We start from the raw sequence: 19,588 nt of genomic DNA, 5'->3' as shown, positions 1-19,588 counted from the left end.
CAGAATATATTTGAAACAAATCTTGCACAGGTGCAAGGCTGGAGGAGCAGGATGAGATTCTTTCAAAGAAGAATTTTTGTTTTTAAATGAGCACGGATTGTCTGGAAAAAAATGTGCTATATAGGTGAAAGTTCGGAGCAGTGTTCTCTTCCCTAATTCTTCCTTGAAAACAAAAACCAAATGTAGGTATTTCACAAGCAGATTATTTGAAACAGTTTTGACAGAAATAATGGAGGAAGTTTCCTATTGAATTTATTTCTGTTTCCGCAGCACTTTCATTAAAACTGACAAGTTTTCCAGGAGCTCCTAAACATCCACTGTGAGTGACCTTGTAAATCAAGTATTGGTGGAACCTGTGGGGTGATTTGAGGCGACCCATCCTTGGTTTCAAGGCTCTGTGGGAACCTCCAGGAGGAGTGAGCATCACTCTGTGCCTGCTGCATGAGTCCTTTGGTGTTTCACCACCACAAACATGTGAGCACAAGAAAAACCAATCCCTCACTGCTGAGGATTTAGGTGGTGCAGTAGCATTCTTGAACACTGGCTTGTTTTTGTTTTGAAAAAATCACCTGAAAATTACATTTCTGGGTGATGTGAAGGACACAGCAGCTGCTCCTGAATCATCTGAGCTGCGTCAAGTCCAAGCCAGGATCAACCCCTCAGCTTGGATTTGAACTGCAGAGCTTGTCCAAAGCTCACAGAACTCAGCCCTAAGATGATGAGAGGCAAATCCTCACCCTCAGGCAGTGATGCTGAGCCTGTGGGGAGCTGGGGGATGAGGAACACTCCTCCTTTTATTTATGGATGGTGTGCTTGGGTCAGGGAGGAAGGAAGTTCCATAATGCTTCGATAAATACGAGCCCTGGGGAGCTGCAGGAGTGTTTGCAGAGCCCAACCACAAAGCTTATTTTGACAAAAACGTGGAGGAAAGGATCATTCCAGCTCTGGAGAAACTCAGGGCTTACAGGGGAACCTGCTGAGACTGGGTCTGGTTGAAAGATTAAAGGGAATTTTATATGAAAGCTGCGGTTAAACATTATAATAACAACAATAATAACAATAATAGCAATAATAGCAGCAGCAGCAGCAGCAACAACAACAACAACAACGACAATGACAACAACAACAACAATAATAATAATAATAATAATCTTCAGGTATGTTGGGCTTCATGTGGATCCATACCTCCCCTCAAACAGACCCTGCATTTAGGCACTTACTCTGAAAATGTAATTAGAATTTATGAAATTCTAAGAAAATGTAATTATAATTTATGGAATCCATACTTTTAAGGTCCTGCAGAGTGCAAACTGCCCAGAGTCCTCCTCCAGCTCCCTGCCTGGACCCTGCCCTGCCCAGAGCCCTTGGAATTAGCCCCTGTCTGCAGGTTGCTGCAGAGAGGGGATTAAGCAAATATAAACCCTTGGGGATTTCATTAAGCTCTAGCAGGTCTTAGGATTTCTGAAAATAAAACAAAACTTGCAGGGTCTGGTGTTTCTGAGAGCCAGGGCGCTCTGAGCCCAGACAGGACCGAATTAGAAGAGGCTGAGGGAATTAAACTCTGGGGTTCTTTGATCACATCAGCCTTGTTTTGATTGCTGTCCTTCTCCAGCTCAGTTCTTGGCTGGAAATACATTTAATTCTTCATGACTTGACAGGTTGGTGTGCTGACTGCAGACACCTTTCCTTGCTGCTGTTGCAGAGCTGATCTGGGGCTGGGTTTATGCAGAATGAAAGTGTCAATTCCAGGGATGGCCCTGTGTTGAAAATCGCAATGCAAGATGTTTTCAATTACCATCTGCATGGCAGATTACCTTTGTCAAGTGGGCAGTTTGCCTTCTCTCTCTCAGAGTGATCACAATCACTCCTCCCTTGGGAGGGGACATTGCTGATAACAGAATACTAAATGTCACTGCATGGCTGATAAGACCTATAACATCCCATTGGGAGATGCTCCGCCCACAGGGAGGAGCCAAGCATTGCTACCCAGATATAATCCAGAGGGAGGAGCCAAGCATTGCTACCCAGATATAATCCAGAGGTTTTGAGACACCAGCACGGCTTCTCCACGGGATTCCCCAGAGGAACAGCAGCTGCCTCTCCTTCCACTGGATCTTCAGAGGAAGAATACATCCTTCTCTACAGGATCCCTGCTCCAGCAGAACCACCCCTGACACTGCAGGAGGGCTGCAGCCACATTTCCAATGGGACTGTCATCAACACCACAGAGCGTCAGTTTGGGTTCTGACTCTGTCAGTGTAGTTCTAGTGTACTGCATTGTTTATTTCATCCTTTTATTTCTTTTTCCTTTCCCTGTTGAAGAACTGTTATTTCCTGCTCCCATATTTTTGCCTGAGAGCCCCTTAATTTAAAATTTATAGCAATTTTGGGTGGGTGGGGAGGGTTTACATTATGCATTTCAGGGGAGGCTCCTGCCTTCTTTAGTCTTTCCAAACCAAGACACCCTGTCACCATCCACATTCTGCTACCCTTCCATCCCCATGGACTGTCACAGGATTCCCTCTGCAGCAGAGATCTGGGAGTGATGGGAATAGGGCTGGCTCTGGGTGAGCAAGCGAAAAAAACCCAAGATTTATCTGCAGTAGCAGAAGAAAACCCTGAGCACGGCGTGGCTGAAGCTCATTCCTGGCACAGCTGCAGCCCATTCTTCTTCCATCCAGCCCTAAAGCCTTCAAACTCTATTTGTCTCCATTTTTCTGCTCTCTTGTAAGAAGGAAATGCTGCTTTACAGAGGAAAAAAATTTAAAAATCAACTTCTTAAGCACAGATACATTTTTGAAGTGCCTCGCTCGGTGCCAAACGTCAGAAATTTGCCAGCAGCTGATAAATCTTTGTGAAACCGCCCCGTATATTCCACACATCCAGCTGAAACTTGGAATTCCCTAAACCTTGGGTGATTTTGGTCTGTATCTGAAAATAATGGAGTGGTCTAGCAGTGATGCAGGGGTGGGGAAGCATCTCCAGTGCTGGTTCAAGGATTCCAGGGGGTTTTGGGGAGGATGGAGGATGTTCCAGGGGGGAAAGCTCAGGTTTTAGCTCCCCAATGGAATCTGTGGGAGCCGCTGAAGGAAGGAGGGATCCGGTAACAAGAGGGTGGTGAATCCTCCCTTCTCACCTGGTGATTAGTCACTCACTCTAATAAAAGGTAATTTGAGAAAAGTGCTCTCTGTGCCTTCCAGGTCTGGCCCACACCCTGCTCTGGGGTAGGGACAGCTCTGGTTTCGCTGCGGAAATCTTTCTCATTCTCGACTTGAGTTACAAAAATTGGTAGAAAGTGCATAAAGTTTTTTTTTTTTATATTTTCCAACCTTTTTAGTTTAGATTTCTGTGGATTAATGCCATCCAGGGTACTTGTGTGTGTTTATTTGAAGGAATTTTTAGTAGAAAGGGATAACAGTTCTAAGACAAGAAGGAAAGCTTCTAAAACAACAGGTCTACAATGCAGAGAGGTTTTGTCTTCTCATTTTCATGAACAAGAGGGTTGTTAGAGAGTGAGCCAGAGAGTTGGGACATCAGGGGTGTTCTTATCCATGGGAGTCCCTCCAGGACAGGAATATTTTGGGTGACATCTGGAGTTTTTGGGCAAGGAAGGAGGGGGAATATTTTGTACCTGTTAATATTGCTTTTTATTGACACTGAAAGCTCCAAATGGGAAAAAGAGCTGCAGGAAAAACAAAAAGCAGTTGGGTTTGGGTTTGTGCAGCATCTCCAGCACAGGCAGGAGGTTGTGGTGATCAAGGTGGGAATTGTGGCAGTTCCATTGTATTATTTTGTTAACCTGATAACAATAAAATACAAGGGGAAAATGCCTTGTATTTTATTGCTTCAACGATGAGATTTTTCCTTCCCAATTTATTCCCTGTTCTGCCTTAAACCTGGTCCCAAAATGGAGTGAAAGAGAAGCCCCAGTGTGTCTGTAAATGGAAACCCCCAATGCCAGCTGTGCTCCAGGTGCCCTTTGGGCTCCCACAGCTGGAACCAGCCCTGCCTTGCTCTGGGTGGGATTTCCATCTGTGTGAGAGCTGCTGGTTCAGCTCAGACTCTGAGAAATGCAAAAAGCTCTTTGCCCATCAGAGCCAAGAGCAAGATGACAGCTTTTGGATGGTGTCACAGCCCCAGAATTCATGACAAGGCAGGGAAAGCACCATCCCCATACTCCCCCAAAGCCCTGGATTCCATGGAGAGATATTGAAACACCCACCCAGGGCACTCTGGGGGTTGCTTGGGATGGTCATGGCTTTGTGGCAGAGCTCTTGCATGTTTGCAGCACTGGTTTGCTTAGCAGGAGACCAAAAGTATTCAAATAATTAACAAAGATTGCTGACGAAGAGGGAAAGAGCTGTTTTCTGTGGATATCTGCTTGGACATTAAAGAATTCCACAGAAAAATGTCACTTTCTTGCCAATTTGGTACATTTGTCTTGTTTTGTTGAAAATAACTGAAAAGTATTTCCTGGCTCTGTACCACTGTAGAGATGTGTGAAATAAACAGCTCTACCCTTATCTTAGCCAAGTGAAAATATTTCCAGTTTCCCCAGAATTCCCCTGATGAGGATTAGCTTCTCTGATGATTAAGAGGTTCAGGATTTTGGTGGAAACAAGCAATCCTTTAAATTTTTTTTTATTTTTTCTTTTTTTTTTTTCGGTCTTTTTTCTTACACTTTTAGGGGGGACAGTGTGATTCCCATTGCACATATTCTTGGAATAATTTGTAGCTCTTTGCTCCCTGTTTCTCCCTCGTTGCCTCTGACTCTGAGTGCATCCTGGAGCCCCTCATCCATCCTGTGTGGATTTGCAGGTCTCATCATGCCAAAACAGGACACTTAAAAAAGATTAAACTCTAAATTAGGTGAGAGAAGAGTTTGCACTGAGCTGCCTCACTCCTGCTTTGCTGGAGTGTAAATCTTTCCAGCCCAGCAAAGCTTGTGTTGAGTTATTCCCCCGTGGCTGCACTTCTCAAACAACCCCACTACTGTGTCACCCTGCTGTCCTCACCCCTTTTTACAATAATTTCTCATTTTTTTTACATCAGATAAGAAGCTCTTTCCAAACTCCCCACATGCTCTCACACGTTTCCAGGAGAGGACAGGGGAAACGTCTGTGTCTGTGCAGACAGGGAGAGTTTAAGGCACCGATTAATGTTTACAGCTTGCAAAAATATTCAGCTTGTGTTGGTCAGAGTCCTGATGGAGCCTGAATAAAGCTGCAGACCGCAGGGTCAGATGTTTGGAGGCCTGTGCTGGCTTGGGAGTGTTTGGAGCCCACACCTCTCCTGAGGGTGGCCCAAGAAGAGGAGTTGAGGGTTTAGAGGTCAGCACTTGAAAGGATTCATCCTTGGGATTTGATTCCTGGCTTGCAGTGACATCAAGCTGGGACTTCCAGAGTTCTCTCTGAAGTGTCTGCTGAACAAACTGCTCTGCAATAGCAGATCAGCTTTGTGTGGAGAGAAGGAAAATACCAGAGACCAGAGTTTCAGTCACTCAAGGGCTTCCAGCCTGACCTCTGGTCAGAAGGAGAAGGATGTTGTGGCTCAGTTTTTCACTTTTCCTGCCCAGAATTGCCCAAATTTGTGTTGATTCCCTCCCAGCAGAAGCACAGACAGTGGGTGGGTGTCACAGCTGCCATGGTTTGTGAGGCATGGCAGGTTCTGGGATGTTGGGGAAGATGAAACAGGATAGCCTTATAAATATGATTGTCTGGCAAAAGATTTTGAGAATATAGAAACTATAAGTGAGATTGAAATGAAAGCGAACTCTGACATACCTCAGTTACTGAACAACTGGAAAACAATGGTGTGGCCAGCTGAAGGTAATCCCCTTTTGATGGAACAACACCCTCTGCTTGCAGAGAGATCCAAGGGTCAGAGCAGACCCTACAGCTTGGCAGAAGGGGTCCAAAGAGGAGTTTTTAGGGTTGAAAATGTAACACAGTGTGGTAATGTAATGATTCTTACAGGTTGTATGTAAATGCTATAGGATCTATATATTGTACTAGATTGGTTAGTGAGAATCAGAATATTCAACACAGAAGAAGATTTATGGTATTGTGACGGGAACTTCGTTCTCTTAGCTCTTACCCCCTTTATTCTCTTACTCCCTTTTACTCTCTTACTCCCTCATCCTCTCTGCCCCTCTCTTCTCTCAGGCCTGCTCTGAGCTGTGCCTGGCAGCTCCCAGCAGGGCCCTGCACCCAGGCCCTTTGCAATAAACCCCAAATTCCAAGACTAGAAGAAGATTTATTGTATTGTAACGGGAACCTCACCCTCTGATCCTCTCTTTTACTCTCTCATTCTCTCTTTACCACTCTCTTTATCTCTCTCTTCCTCTTCGGGGCCTGCTCTGAGCTGTGGCTGGCAGCTCCCAGCAGGGCCCTGCACCCAGGCCCTTTGCAATAAACCCCAAATTCCATGACCTGGTTCAGAGATCTCTCGTGTCCGTCTGTCCTGACCATCCTACCCCCGACTCTCTGACACTGGGTTAGCTCAGGTGTGGATGTGGCTGTGCCCCAGGAGCAGGCGTGTTGGGGCAGTGCAGTGGAGAGCTCTTAGAGAAAACGTCACAAGCCAACCCCTAAACCACAATTCTCACAAGCTCTTGTTTATTTTATCCCTCTAAGCACCACTTGACATAAAGAATTATATTTGCACTTTGCATGGCCTTCATAGGACAAGGGCATTAGCTCCAAACTAAATGAAAATTCACATTTGTGCCTAAACATAAACCTGATTCAGCACATGGGGGTCTCAGTTTAGTTCCCAGCTGATATTACACACAGAGAAATTCAAAAACCTGTCTGGAATATATCTGAGCATGCAGCCCAGGACATGCTGGCCCCAAATCACAGACCTCATCCTTCAGCTTGTTCCTTTCCTTGGCTCTTCCATGTTCCATCTCCTGCATGTTTCTGCTTTCCCGGTTTCCATCTGGCCATTTCCTTTTATCTAGAGTCCTTTTTTTAACATATATGTCAGAAGGAACATGGTTTAGGGTTTTTATTTTAGGTTCATGGTTTAGGTTTAGGTTTTTTTTTTAGCTTTTTTTTAGTCCTGGTTTAGGTTTAGTTTTTAGTTTTTTAGTTTTGGTTTTAGGTTTAGTTTTTTTTTAGTTTTGGTTTTAGGTTTAATTTTCAGTTTTTTAGTTTTGGGTTAAGTTTTAGTTTGGTTTTTGGTCTAAGTTTTGGTTTAGGATGAAGATTCCTGCACTCCTGCTTACCTGAGCAGGTTGACTGTGCCTGTGCAGGGATGAATTAACTCTGGGGCTCACGATGCTGCTGAGCTGTGAAGCACCACATCACCAGCTCTGATTTGTTTGGCTCTGCACAAGAATTTTAAGACAGAATCTGAATGAAATGCTGTGAGAGACAGGGGCCCAGCCCATCCCTGTTAAAGGATGGTGCTGCTCTCCTGGCTGGTTCCCAGCTGCAGCAATGACCTGCTGCAGATCCTCACGTGCTGCCACACTCCAAACAACTCTTGGTACTTAATCAGCTGCAGTAAATTAGGTGAGGAGGAAGCTGGGGCTGGCTCTGACCTGGCCAAGCATAACTTATGACATAAGCAGGGCTCAGTTTGTGTTTGAGCCTGATGTGCTTTTGATGCTTGGGCTGGACCCCTGAGCTGTCTGCAGGACTCTGAGCCTGGGGTCTGGCTCAGTTTTGTGACCAAACTTGTAGGACACAACCTAAATGAGGATAAGGATGATGACTTTCTGTAAGTTTATCAATCTGTTCAGTAATTCTGGCCTCTTTGATTAGCTAGTGCAACATTTCTGAATGCAAGTATTAATTAACTGCTGGTTTATTATATTATTAGCTAATAATGAAAGAGTTTTCATTATTATCTTTTAAGCATTCTGTAAGTATCCTTTCTGTATTCTTTAGTATAGTTTAGTATAGTATTCTTTAATATAATATAGTGTCATAAAATAATGAATTAGCCTTCTGAGAACCTGGAGTCAGATTCATCATTCCTCCCTGTAAATACAATAATGTCTCAGTGCTGAGCATCTCCCTGGGGACTCTGCTGGACCCTCCAGACAGTTTGAGCAGGGTTTGTGTGCACCACATCAGGCTGGACTTCTCCAGACCATTTCTAAACACTCTCAGCATCCTTCAGAGAGGTCACTTTTTTTTTCCTCCACAAAGCAACAGACCCAAAAATTTGTCTGTTATTTTTGTTAAAATCAAAATAATAACAAGAAGCATGTGGGCTGTTGCCTTGTGTAAATATTAAGATGAGCTGAAGTGGTCCCTGCAATGTTAGGAAGCTGCTCTTGGAACAATCAGCAAAGGGGACTCGTGACTGGAGTCCACCTTCCTTTGGAAATTGCTGCAGCAATAGCATGAAATCCCTATTTTCCTCCTGGATTCAGCCTGTTTCAAAATTTTTAGTGGAATGCTGTTCATTGCAGCCTAAACCACAAGTTTTAATTTGGAATTTTACTATGGCCAAATAATACTGTGAAAACGTCTCAGAGTAGCAGGGCTTGCTCCCCCTGAGCTCAGCCCTGCGAGCACATTGTTTCAAAACATTCCAGAAAGTTAAATGAGGCTTTGGAGCTTGCCTCTGGAAAATCCAATAAGCTATTCCTACTTCTTATTTAATGAAAAAGGTAAAATAAAATTCCCTTGCTTGCAGGAAGCGGGAATGAGCGTTATGGTTTTCTTTGGAGCAGCCACGGTGGCTGTTCCTCATTTCTGCTTCAATTTGGTGATTAAGCTTTGCTTTTTGTCGTTATTTTAAGAACAGAATTTTGGTGTTGGGTGCTGTTTTTGGGGAGGTGTGATGCTAACGAGGCAGTTCCACAGTGAAACATTCCCTGCTTGGTGTAACCTTGGAGTTGTGTAACTTGGTGTGGTCTAACCACAGCAGCCTGGTGCTCCAGGGGGAAATCCTGATCCCCCTTCCATCCCTCCTCAGCCTGGTTTGGGGCAAATCCATGGGTTTATTGCAGAGTGGAGGATCAACTTCAGCCCCAGCTGGGCATAATCAAAACCAAAACAAAATTCCTAACAATATAACAAGCAAAAGTTTTACAACAATTTATCTACCATAAAAAAAAAAAAAAAAAGAATTAATTAAACATTACAAAAATAAAAAAAGATTACAAATTACATTACTAAATTATTCAAATATCTTTTCAATAACTTCCCAAATCTCACAGCTCCAGGGGAAAATCCTGATCCTCCTGCCTGCCTTCCATCCCTCCTTAGCCAGGTTTAGGGCAAATCCATGGGTTTGTTGCAGGGTGGAGGATCAACCTAACCCTAACCCTAACCCTAACTCAGCCCCAGCTGGGCATAATCAAAACCAAAACAAAATTCCTAACAGTAACAAACAAAAAATTTCACAACTATTTATCTACCATTAAAAAAAATAACATTACAAAAATTAAAAAAACCTACAAATTACATTACTAAATTATTCAAATATCTGGTCAATAACTTCCCGAACCCCACAGCTCCGGGGGGCGGGGGGGGAGATCCTGATCCTCCTGCCTCCCTTCCATCCCTGCTTAGCCTGGTTTGGGGCAAATCCTTGGGTTTATTTCAGGGTGGATGATCACCCAGCCCCGGCAGGGTCGCGTTTCTCCACGCGTGGGCTGCGGGGGCAGCTCCGGGTCCGGGCAGCCCCCGCCCATCCCGGGACAGTCCCGCCCTTACCGGGGGTGTTCGGGGCGCTGCCGGGCCCGGCGGTACCTGCGGGGGGCGGAGCGGGACCGCCCCCACGGCTGAGCCGCCCCGCGCATCCCCTGCTCCGGCCGGGCACTGCTCGCGTCCCGTCCCTGCCGTGTCCCGCTCCATCCCTGCTCCATCCCTGCCGTGTCCCGCTCTATCCCTGCCGCGTCCCGCTCCATCCCTGCTCCATCTCTGCTCCATCCCTGCCGTGTCCCGCTCCATCCCTGCCGCGTCCCGCTCCATCCCTGCTCCATCTCTGCTCCATCCCTGCCGTGTCCCGCTCCATCCCTGCCGTGTCCCTCTCCATCCCTGCCGTGTCCCTCTCCATCCCTGCTCCATCCCTGCTCCATCCCTGCTCCGTCCCTGCCGTGTCCCGCTCCATCCCTGCTCCATCCCTGCCGTGTCCCGCTCCATCCCTGCCGTGTCCTTCTCCATCCCTGCCGTGTCCCTCTCCATCCCTGCTCCATCCCTGCTCCGTCCCTGCCGTGTCCCGCTCCATCCCTGCTCCGTCCCGCTCCATCCCTGCTCCATCCCTGCCGTCTCCCGCTCCATCCCTGCCGTGTCCCGTCCCTGCCGCGTCCCGCTCCATCCCTGCTCCATCCCTGCTCCATCCCTGCTCCATCCCTGCTCCGTCCCGCTCCATCTCTGCCCTGTCTCGCTCCATTCGTGCCGTGTCCCGCTCCGTCCCTGCTCCATCTCTGCCCCGTCCCGTGTCACGCTCCATTCCTGCCTCATCCAGCTCCATCTCTGCTCCATTCCTGCTTCATCCAGCTCCATCTCTGCTCCATTCCTGCCTCGTCCAGCTCCATCCCTGCCCCGTCCCGTTCCATTCCAGCCCGGTTCTGTCCCGCTCCGTCCCCGTTCCGTCTCTGCTCCATCCCTACCCCGTCCCGCTCCAGCCCGGTTCTGTCCCGCTCCGTCCGCACTCCGTCCCCGCTCCCTCCCCGCTCCCTCCCCGCTCCATCCCTGCCCCGTCCCGCTCCATTCCCGTTCCATCCCCGCTCCGTCTCCGCTCCATCCCTGCCCTGTCCCGCTCCGTTCCGCGCTCATGGGCCGGCCCTGGGCGCTGCTGTGGTGCCTGGGCTGCCTGGGCGGCATCCCGGGCTCCTCGGGCGAGCACTACCGCTACCTGTGGAGGAGCTGCTACCCCTGCTACCTGGGGCGAGCAGGGTACCCCGACCTGCGGCCAGGTACGTGCGTGCCCTGGGATGGTCCCTGTAGAACCGGGTGATGGATTCTGTGTGCCGGGCTGGGGCTCCCTGCAGGGCTCTGCCTCGAGGGGTTTGTCCCCAGATCCCCCAGATGCAGGGTGGGGGTCCCAGGCTGGCAGCCACCCAAGTGACAGATTGGTGACCTGACTGTATATCTGTATATGTGCCTGTGCTTTGTATTATTATATTTATTATTATTATTATTATTATTATTATTATTATTATTATTATTATTATTATTTCCCCATTATATTTATCATTATTATTATATTTATATTATATTTATTATTATATTTATTATTATCACTATTATTTCCCATTATATTTATCATTATTATAATTATATTCCTGTTATATTTATTATTATTATCATTATTGCTATTATTACTGTTATTGCTACTGTTATTATTATTCTTCAGTGCATTTCTTACTCTCAAAAATCAGTTCTGTGTTCTGGCAGAGGGGGGAGAGAAACAAGAGTTTCTCCACATCTGTTGCTGTCCAGCTGGGTTAAAGATAGCTCCAGTGCCACATTCCTTAAAAAGCCAAATGCATGCATTTTGTTGGGGTATGTGGATTGTTTTTTTCCCTCAGCTCCAAAGATCTCACCCCAGTGCAGAGCAAAAAGTGAAATTTTGGTGATTTTAACGTGAAAAAATGGTGCCTTTCTGTCTCAGTGAGGTTTGTTGGGGCTGCGTGAGGGTGGCTCAGCAGATTCTCCCCCAGGACAGGGCTCGGTGTTATTTGGGGTTGGGTTTGTGCAAGGGGAATCCTCTGGCAGCAGCAGAGCTGGGCATGGCCGGGGGATTCAGGCAGAGGAGCCGTGTCAGGGATCACTGCCCTGGAACATTCAGCCTCAGAGTCCTTTGGAAGCAATTCCCAGCCTGCTGCAGCGTGGGAAGAGCTTGGCCAGGCTTCCCATGGAGCAGGTGGAGGGGATGGAGCCCTTGGTGCTCCCTCTGCACGTGGCTCACGTGGGGTGGCATCTGGGGACACGGAGCCAGGTGTGAATTCTGCCACTGCACCTCCTCTTCCTCCTCTGCGTTTGCTCAGCTGCCTCCACGGCAGGAGAAGCTGGCGGGGATTTAGGAAATAGCAGAGAATATGTGAAGGTCACTGAAGAATTGGGATGCTTGGGCGTAATGCAGACATCAAGGAATGCATTATCTCATCCTGGGATAATGCTGATAAATAAATAAATGCCCCAAGCAGTGATATCAGAACAGTTGTGAGATGTGCCAGAGATTTGGAAAGGGGCGAGTCTCTGCATTGTTATTTATAGATCAGATGTTTGTCTCGAGCTCACATTTTGCTGTCTCCATCCAACTGTGTTGGCTCAAAGTAACTCCCCAAGACAGGCTCCTGAGATCCAGCTTTGTGCTGGATCCAACCTTCCCCTCCCTAGTGCAGAATTCCTCAGATCCTCAGGATCCTGATCCTGTTTCTGCTCCTCTCAGCTCCATGGACAGGCAGCTCTATGCAGGCTTGACTTTATCTTTATCCTTGGTGTGAGGTGCACAGCTGAGGGGTTTCCTGATGGGTTTTTATCCATCTTGTGACTTATCCTAAACTGGTATCACTGTGTGTCACAGACATCTTTTATGAAAAATCCTTTCTTTAGGATTTTCCTCCTGTGAAGCTGAGAAGCCTTAGGAACAAAATGTAAACATTGATTATCTGCTGCTGTAGAATGCAACAGGTGCATCTGTGATTGGCCCATGTTGGTTGTTTGTAATTAATGGCCAATCACAGCCCAGCTGGCTCGGATAGAGAGTCCGAGCCACAAGCCTTTGTTATGATGCCTTCTTTTTCTATTCTTAGCCAGCCTTCTGATGAAATCCTTTCTTCTATTCTTTTAGTATGGTTTTAATATACTATATATCATAAAATAATAAATCAAGCCCTCTGAAACATAGAGTTAGATCTTCATCTCTTCCCTCATCCTGAGACCCCTGTGATCACAACTGTGGGTTTGCTTAATTTGGTTCATTTCTCCTTCTATGCCTGAGCTTCTCTCTGGCAGGTAAGAGGAGTTCTCTTGGTGTGATTTCAGAGTCCCAGATGTTGTCTGGGTGTGATTTTAGAATCCCAGATGTTGTCTGGGTGTGGTTTTTAGGGTCAGCGTGCTGCTTTCCCCGCAGTTCCCATCCGCCCAGCCGGCACACACGTCCCCACAGCCGTGTCCCCTCAGCTGGCAGCTGCCACAAGGCACAAAGCTCTGCTGTGTGCACATCACCGGCAGCTCTGAGCGTGCCAGGAGAGGGAGGAGGTGCTCTCTGCTCTCTCACTGAGCTCTGGGTGCCTTGATGTGCTCCCTGTGTGCAGACAGGGCTCTGCTGGGGCTTGGTTGTCAGAACTCAGCACATCCCTCTGGGTATCCAGAGGTGCCAGGACCCCTGCCAGGGGGCTCAGAGACCCTGGCACACAGCCCAGAACACCTGGGGGTTTGATTATGACCCGTGGAGCAAATTACGAGCTTTATATGAAGGCCTGAAAGCCACAGAAGTTTAAGTAGTGTAATTATAAAGTTATCACTAGGTGAAAAAGTAGATTTTGGGGTGTTTAGAATGGGGGTTTTTGGGGACAAGATGGAGGGACTTGGGCGTGTCCAGCCTTTCTTCCTCTTCTTCTCTACCTCCATCTTCTGCTGGGATGGTGGCACTTTTGGATTGGTTTAGAGTAGAAACCCACTGTCTGACATAGGTGAGAGATATTGGAAAGTAATTGTAAACGTGTTATATCTAGTTTGTAGTATAAAGAGATAACACTGCCCTGGGGGCAGGCAGTGTACCACGAATTGTCCTGCTGGATGGACCTCGGCTGGACAGGAGAAAGAATTTTATAGATGAGATACAACAAACAAGTCTGAGACCGAGTACTGAAGAGCTCTGACTCATTCTTTGAACGTGAGGGCTGGAACAGAGACTTTTCATGTGTCTCAGAGCTGCAATAAACTGCAAACTCCTGAGACTTGGTGTCACTGCAATGGCCCATGGCAGCCCTGGGTGTTGTGTCCTCATACAGCCACCCTTACAGGAGGGGCTTTGTGCTCTGCTGGGCACTCACCATCCATCATCACTGGGATATCCTCTCTAAAGCAGCCAGAAACCAGCAGAGCTGTTGTTTGATCCCGCTCCATCAGCTCCTTCAACAGCTACCCCAGAGCTGTGGGATTCACATTCTCTGAACACAGAAAATTCTCTCTCTCTCTCAGTGTTTTTACCCAGAGAAGCAGAGAATAGAATGATCAAAACAATTCTTGTCTCATTTGCTGCTCCTGTGTTTGTGCACAAGTGGAATGCATTGTGGAAAGTTGTTTACCTGAAGGGGTTTGGTAATTGGATTCTGGTGTGAGTGTTTTGTTTTCTAGGCCAATCTCTGCAAGCTGTGTCCTGACAGTCAGGAGAAAGTCACGAGATTTTGTTCAGTTGAGTTCTTGTTCCGTTTCAGTTTAGATGTAGTGTAATACAGTATAGAACAAATATAGTATAATAAAGTGATTAATTAGCCTTCTGCTATCATGGAGTCCTGTGTAAGAGTGTGCTTCTTGCTGATGGAGTGACAAAATTTTTTTTTTCTCCTTAAAAGGAAAGAAGTCCAGAAGTTTCTTTCTTTGACTCTTTAAGTTTCTTTCTTTGAAAAGACACTTCATAGAACTTAGGGGACTTCAAATTTAAGGATAGCTAATTGGACAGAAGCGAAAAAGTCTTGCCTAGGCAATTAACTAAAAAAAGGAATGAACAAAAGCTAAATTGCTTTTGTGAGGTGTTTTTCAGAAGCAGGAATGTCTAACACATGGCTTAGTTTTTCTGTTTGTTATTTTGAATTTAGTAAACCTCTTTGTTTCTAACATACAACAAAAGCCATCCTGCTAATTATTGTGCCTCTAAGAGTAGCTAAACTATCTTAAGTATGTTATAGGCGTCCTAGAGCTCATTAGACCTAACTGGAAGAAGTTTTTATAACACTCCTGCTCATCATTGCTCTTGCCAGCCAGGCAAAATTTCACCAATACAGGGTCTCCATTCCCAGCTCCATGTCTGGGAATCCACAGGGAGATCTTTCACTCAGAGTGAAGCCTGCACAGGGGTAAAAAACAGCGATGAGAGAAGGTTGGAGAGGGTGAGAGCAGCAGCAAGCCCGGAGCAAGTCCGGGTGCTTGTTGCTGCCTGCACCTCTGCTCCGTGCTGAGTAATTCCTAATTACAGCCCCATCCCCAGGCACTCAGGGGAGCACAGGGGGGAGCTGGGCCACTCTTCCAGGAGAAGGTGAGCTGAGGACAAAGCCAGGAGCTGAGACAAAGCAGAGTTTGCACTGCAGCAGATTGTTCTAAAGGTGATGCATCCATTCCTTTGGAATCTTCTGCTGGGAATGGCACAAGTGGCGTGGGCAAGCTCTGGGCATCTCCTACCTGCACTGGAAGGAATATTGGCCTCAATAGCTCCCTGCAGCTCTTCAAGTGATCTCTCAAATGCCTGGTTTTGGAAGCTGAGGGCGTGGAGATGCTCTGCCTGCCCCAAATGTCCTTTTCCTTTCCTCCAGTGAGTCACTCACCTTCCTCAGCCTAGAGGAGGAAAAAACTTCCAGGCCAGCAGAGAGGAGATGAAGCATTGTCCTCTCCCATGGCCTCCTTGCACTGCTGGACCTTGCCATGGCTGATTTGTCTGCACACAGGGAGTGTGGAATAACAGGGCATCAGAACTCCTCAGGTTATTATATAGGTTATATATATGTTATATTATATAGATAGAATATAACATATAGATTATAAAATATATATTATATATACTATGCTATATATAAAATATAATACATATTATATATTTATATAATATATAATATATTGTATATAATATATTATATATTATATTTTATATATATTATATAATATATATTATATAATATATTATATAATATATATATTATATATTATACTATATATTATATACTATATATTATATATACAATATATAATATATATATAACATTTTATATATATAATATATAAATATATAGATATATATTATTATATATATGTTATATATGTTGGGACTGTGTGTTACATGCAAGAAATGAAATAATGCAGAGGATTTTTTCATTCTCATCTGTGTCCATAGTGTGGGCTGGCTGTGCTCCCTTCCCCAGCAGCAGGGACTCTTGTATCCTCTCCATTCAGTTTTTTTACTCCTTGAAATTGCTGAATTATCTTCAGCAAACTGGTACTGGAAAGATAAACTCACTGAATCCCACACATGCTCATCTGGGTGGATTTTAATTAACCTTTTCCCTGCAGCCCTGCTCTGTAATCCAGGCTAATTGCTGCAGGGATTAGAGCCTGGCACTGCTGCTCAGCCAGACAGAGCAAACCTCAGCAGTGCTCTCCTCCTGCCTGTGCTCCCAGCTGGGCTCCATCCCTCCTCCTCAGCCCTGCAAGGAGATAAACTGCCTCCCCACCAAATATTTAATGCTTTGCAGAGCTGCTGTTGCCACTGTCTTCCCCCTGACGTGTAGCTCTTGTTGGGGATAAATCAGTGTTCCTGCTGGGAGGACCTGTGTGTGTTCAGGGAGTGCAGCCAGCCAAAGCCATCTCCTCATTCTGTGCCCTGTTTTTTGGGTTTGTGTTCATCTTCCCTATGTCTGATTGCTGTATTCCCTGTGTTAATCAATGCAGGTGTCTAACTAAACTTTTTTTTGGTAGTTTTGTGTTCACTTTTCCTTTTTTTGATTGCTGTATTCCTTGTTAGTCCATATAGGTGTCTAACCAAACCTTTTTTATGGGTTTGTATTCATCTTCCCTATGTCTGATTGCTGTATTCCCTGTGTAAGTCCATGTAGGTGTCTACCAAACCATTTTTTTTGGGTTTGTGTTCACCTTCCCTGTTTTTTGTTGCTGTATTCCCTGTGTTAGTCCATGTAGGTGTCTACCAAACCTTTTTTTTTTGGTTTTGTGTTCACTTTCCCTATTTTTGGTTGCTGTATTCCTTGTGTTACTCCCTGTAGGTGCCTGGGGTTTCAGGGACTGTTTCTGCTCAGGGAACAGGCTGGGATGAGCCTTCCTTGCAGAACTCCAGTTTCTTTACACAGCATAGATCAATATTTCTGCTATCTCATTGATCCAAGCCCCATCCCCATCCCTTGCTGCGTTGGGCTCCTCCTCCGTTGCCTTTTCCTGGTGCCCAGTGCCCCATGCATGCAGAGCAGGGCTTGGCAAACCCTGTCCTGGCACGGCTCAGAGTCAGCTGAAGAGAAGCCTGTATGCTTCTCATTTGCTCTCCTTTGGAATTATTAATTCCAACCAGATTTTGTCAGCTCTCCAGCAGGAGAAGAGCCGTGCTGTGCCACGAACCACAGCTCACACGGTGTCACGTAGGGCTCTGGCTCCTGCTGCCAGGACCTGCCCAGAGCTGCTCCTCCTGGCCCTGGGAGCAGCTCCTGTTGCTTCCCAGTCTGTTGTATTTGCAGGGAGGAATGGTGAATCTGACTCCACGTCCTCAGAAGGCTGATTTACTATTTTATGATACTGTATTATAATAAAGAATATAGTTATATTAAAGAATATAGGATATATTATATATTAAAGAATATAGAATACTATACTATATTAACTATATAGTATACTATATATACTTATATATACTTATTATTATTATAGTATACTTAATATACTATATTAAAGAATATAGTTTCTATTCTGTATTAAAGAATATGGTTATATTAAAGAATATAGAATATATTATTTTATGATATGATATTATATTAAAGAATACAGTTATATTAAAGAATATAGAATATATTCTGTTATTTTATTATATTATACTAAAGAATATATTTATATTAAGGAATGTAGAGTATATTGTTTTATGATACTATATTATATTAAAGAATATAGAATGAATTATTTTCTGATACTATATTATATTGAAGAATATGGTTATATTAAAGAATATATAATATGTTATTATATATATGATAGAATATGTTATATACTATATGATATTGAAGTTATATACTTTATATCATATAGTATATAGTTATATATAGTATATATAATGTATATAGTATATATATTATATAACTATGACATCATATAGTATATATCTATATAATATATAGTTATATACTATATGATATTACAGTTATATTAAAGAATATAGAATATATTATGTATTAAAGAATATAGAATACGATACCATATTAAAGAATACAGAAAAGATACTTACAGAAGGCTAAAAAGATAATAATGAAAACTTGTGACTCATTCCAGAGTCCCCACACAGCTTGGCCCCGATTGGCCAAAGAGTGAAAACAACTCACAGCAGAGTCCAATGAAACAATCACCTGTGGGTAAACAATCTCCAAACACATTCCACATGAGCACAACACAGGAGAAGCAAATGAGATAATAATTGTTTTCCTTCCCTCTGAGGCTCCTCAGCTTCCCAGGAAGAAAATCCTGGGCAAAGGGATTTTTTTCAGAGAATGTGAATGCCACACCAGTCCGTATTCCCTTTGACTCACCGGCTGGATGTGCTGCTGGTGCCAGGCTTGGCTGGTGGATCTGCCCCCTCTCTGCCCCTGGGGACAGATTTGTTTTGGTCACACCATGGTGCAGGGTGTCCTAAAATCTCCCTGGTGCCGCAGAGGAGATGAGGGAGAGGCTCCAGGAGGGGCTCTGGGATTTGGGGGTGGCATGGAAAGGTGATGGGTGATTCTATGGCTGCTCTCCCCAGCCAGGAGGGGGCTGGGATGGGGACAGCCCTCTGCAATCACGGAGATTTAGAGGGTGAAAAGTACAAAGGGGGAAAGAAGAGCCATGGAGAGAGGAGATGTAAAATTGCTGAGTGTGAGTAATGGGGTGAAAGTAAGAAGTTTACTCAACACATCACTAAGTTTCTTGGACAGTGAATTCTCGACAGTTTCAGATTAGAGTTGAAGGGAAGCAGTGGAATAGTCATTTAAATTCAGACCAAAAAACTTTATTGTGCTACATAAAACCTTCCCAAACCCCAGTTTTCCTGTTTCTGAGCTGAACAGAGCCAGTTCTGTGTATTTATAGCTAATCCTGCCCACAGAGATGAGCAGGGAGTGCCTCAGGGGCTCTAGGGTTCTGCACTATCCCAACTGTGTGCAGAGGAAAATGATTTAATCAGAATTAGGTTGCTTTGACCAGCATCTCAGGCTCATGCCATCACATTTTTCCCCTTGAAAAGCCACTTTTGCTCTGGCACACTCTTCATAGGGCATCACTCAAAGCTTATGTTTCACCTCAAAAATCTATTTATTTTCCTTTCTTTCAGTATTAAGTGTCTTGGAAAAAAAAAAAAAAAACAGGAAGAAAAGAGCAAAACCTCCTAAAAGGCTGAATAAAGCAAACAGCTGGCATTACAGAAAGGAGCATTTTGCTGGGTTGATGGAGACCACAGCTGCAGTGGGAGCTCTGCAGGAGGAGCCCAGCCCTTCCAGAGAAGGTTGGGGGTTCCCTGGGAATCACTGGGACAGAGGAGGGGTTTTTATGATCTCTGAGCTTTAGGTTTTAATGCTTTAAGCCTTTCAGAGTAAGGGCTACTTTTGCGTTATCACTGCAGAGCTCAGAAGACTCAAACAGACATCACCTTTCCCACTTTTCCCATTCCGCCCCTGACCCAGACCTTCCCTTGCTGCTGGCTGATTTTCTTGGCAATT

General features: G+C 45.1%; 1 protein-coding gene across 1 annotated transcript in view; it reads left to right on the top strand.

Annotated features, from left to right (window-relative positions):
* MEGF6 (multiple EGF like domains 6) overlaps positions 1–19,588 on the top strand; it is a 91,236-nt gene that overhangs the window by 33,968 nt on the left and 37,680 nt on the right. The gene's annotated exons all lie outside the window — the stretch shown is intronic.

Source organism: Ammospiza nelsoni, chromosome 22, assembly GCF_027579445.1.
Source record: "Ammospiza nelsoni isolate bAmmNel1 chromosome 22, bAmmNel1.pri, whole genome shotgun sequence".
Lineage (NCBI taxonomy): Eukaryota > Metazoa > Chordata > Aves > Passeriformes > Passerellidae > Ammospiza > Ammospiza nelsoni.
Note: the sequence above shows the minus strand (reverse complement) of the source record. Positions and strands in the feature narration are given on the sequence as shown.